The sequence below is a fragment of the Acomys minous genome (assembly GCF_964271855.1).
Source record: "Acomys minous genome assembly, chromosome: 7".
Taxonomy (NCBI): domain Eukaryota; kingdom Metazoa; phylum Chordata; class Mammalia; order Rodentia; family Muridae; genus Acomys; species Acomys minous.
In genome coordinates, this window is record NC_140488.1 from 111,053,983 (window position 1) to 111,057,102 (window position 3,120).

The following is a 3,120-nucleotide window of genomic DNA, read 5'->3' on the forward strand; positions in this document are numbered from 1 at the left end:
CTACAGAGAGTTATTTTGATTCGTGATTGATGTGGGCGGGCTCAGCCTACTGTGCATGGTTCTATCCCTGGGTTGATGGTCCTGGGCTCTATAAGAAGGCAAGTTGAGCAAGCCTTTGGAGACAAGCTAGGAAACAGCATCCTCTGCATCAGCTCCTGCATCCAGCTTTCTGCCCTGACTTCCCTCAGTGATGGAATTTGACCTGAGAATTGTAAGATGAAGTAAACTGTTTCTTCCTCAAGTTGCTTTTGGTGATGGTTTTCTATCATGGCAATACAAACACTAACTAAAACACCAACCTATATCTGGGCAGCAAATCTAATAGTCTGATTTCATCTAAGGGGCTCACAGGTACACACACCTTTAATCCAAGCATTCAGGAGGAGGCAGAGGCAGGTGGAGTTAGAGGCCACCCTGCTCTATGTATCAAATACCAGGCTGGCCAGGGCTGCAGAGTGAGATCTTGTCCAAAAAAGGGATCTGGCTCATAGGCTCACGACAAAGCATTTTTTTTAGACCTGATGCAAGAGCACCTCAAGTCCCTGAACTCTTCCCTAAGTCACTCGAAGTGTCCACCCACCATTGTCAAAGGATGCCCCGGTTAGCCTGGAAACTCTATTTCTAGGACTGTGGCAGATGGCCAGGCAGGAAGAAATACCAGTATGACCTTAGGGTGAAGATAGAGAGCCACCAGCCAAATGGGTGGTTTATGTGGCCACAGCAACAATCTCTGGGATGGAACAGTTTCAGGAAGCTAACAAATTTTTAGCTTACCCAAACCCTAGCCTCTGGATCAGACCCTAAACACACATACACACACACACACACACACACACACACACACACACACACACACACACTTTATGTCTCTTCGAGTTTTGACAGATCTTAGCATTAAACACGATCGTGTATTCCCAGCTGACCTGCAGCACACACCTGATTAAGTGGAAGAAACAACCCAAGATGTTTTTACATGCTGACCCCATGAGTGTGAGCATGCTCCTACCTGGCTCTGTAGGTTTATTGCAACTTAATTGGTCTCCCCACCCCCACCCCCATCTGATCACTTATTTTTACATGGCAGCTACTTGATATTTTCCCCCTTTGTTCATGAAGTACCTAGATGCCTCTGCCTCTTGACTATTTTGGAAGAGAGACAAGTAATGACCCAGAAGACTGCTTATGTGTCACCTGGCACATGGGGACACTTGGAGGCTCTCTCCCTTAGGTTCTATGGAAGTAAAATTCTTGTTTTCTGTGGGCTCCGTGCCTGCCTGGGTGGGGGAATGTGGCCCTTGATGAATTGAGGGAGGCAGGCTCATAGGGACAGGACTAGGGGACAGAGGACGACACGGAGGAATTCATTCTACCTTTGAAAGGAGGTTTAGGAACGTGGACAGAGAGCTTCCCCTCGCAGGGCCAGTGGCCAGATCTGGTCCAAAGAGGAGGTGAGAACCAGGCTGCAGGGAGTGGGGGCAGAGCCGCCAAAGCGGCTGCCTTGGCCCCCTGTGTATAAAACTCCCTTTGTATGCAGGTCGCCGGCTGCTCCCCATGCCAGGTGCAGCTGCCAGGATTCTCAATGCGGTTTGAACACAATTTGCCAGTGTTGGTTCAGCCCCGCTGGCTTCCAGTTGGGGGGCCATATGCTGCCTTTAATCTGCCTGTGCCATTCTCACCCATGTCAATAGGCACAGGAGGGTGGGTGGCTCAAATGGCCCAAGAGCCGAGGCTGGCTGGTGCCCTAGCTGCTGCCAGCCAGTCGGTGTCTCCACACCATCAGCGGGTCCTTACAGGAGACTGTGGCATGGGATGGGGGTGGGGGACAAGCAAAGAGGGCCTACTGGCTGCCAGCGGCCTTGTGTTTGGCCGTGACTCGTGAGAGCCTCTGGGTTGGGCTATCCCCCGGGCCATCACTGGCCCTTCCCCTCAGCTGAGATGCCTGCCAAGGAAGTCGGCCAGGGCGGTGCCAGCACGATGCAGTCCAGACTTCGCATTTCCCTCATTCTTTCTTTAATTGGATTTTTGGTCCTGCTGGGCAAAATAAGCTTTCCACCAGCAAAGCACTCTTGCATCCTCTGAACGCATGGTGGTGCCCAGCGGCTCCAGGCAGAATGTTGCCTTCCTCCTGGGCCAAAGCAGTCATTCCTTCTCCCCAGGGACACAAAACACTTGCACATATATACACACCCCACCACGCTCCACCCACACACCTTCTGTCAAGTCCAGGAAACTCGACTTCCCTTGGAGAATTTTATTTTGAGACCTTCTTGGAAAACAGATACTCTCGCTCCCCCACCTCACCCCACCCCACCCCCGCCAGGCGGTGGGGGAGGGTGAGGGGGGGCGGGGGGCGGGGCAGAGGCTTGTGGTCTGAGCTGGGACTGGTTAAGGACCAGATACTGGCCAGAGTTGCGCTACCCTAGGCCTGGAAGTCAGAGCCTCCTACTGGAAAGCCCAGTTTGGTCACTCAGCTACAGATTAAAACACCAGGAAATGTCGGCCATCCCTTCCTAGACAACCAGGCCAGCAAGCCCTGTGTCTGTGGAGGGAAGGCCTGGGGTCTAACAGAGGATGTCATTCAAAAAAAAAAAAAGTGGCAGTTTACTAGGGACACTTGACTCAACTCGGAACTACTTGGGGCGCTGTCAATTTTGTTTTTTTGTTGTTGTTGTTGTTTTGTTTTTGTTTTTTTGCATTTTTTCTCCTTTATTAATTTATTCTTGTTACATCTCAATAGTTATCCCATCCCTTGTATCCTCCCATGCTTCCCTCCCTCCCATTTTCCCCTTATTCCCCTCCCCTATGACTGTTCCTGAGGGGGATTACCTCCCCCTGTATATGCTCATAGGGTATCAAGTCTCTTCTTGGTAGCCTGCTGTCCTTCCTCTGAGTGCCACCAGGTCTCCCCCTCCAGGGGACATGGTCAAAGGTGAGGCACCAGAGTATGTGAGAAAGTCAGACCCCACTCTCCACTCTACTGTGGAGAATGTTCTGTCCATTGTCTTGAACAATAGGGAAGGGAAGATGGGTGGGAGAGCCAGCCGGAGAGGAGGAGGAGGAAAAGAAAGGGAAGGGGGAAAAGGGAAAGTGGGGAGGAAGGGAACGGGGTGAAGGAGGGGA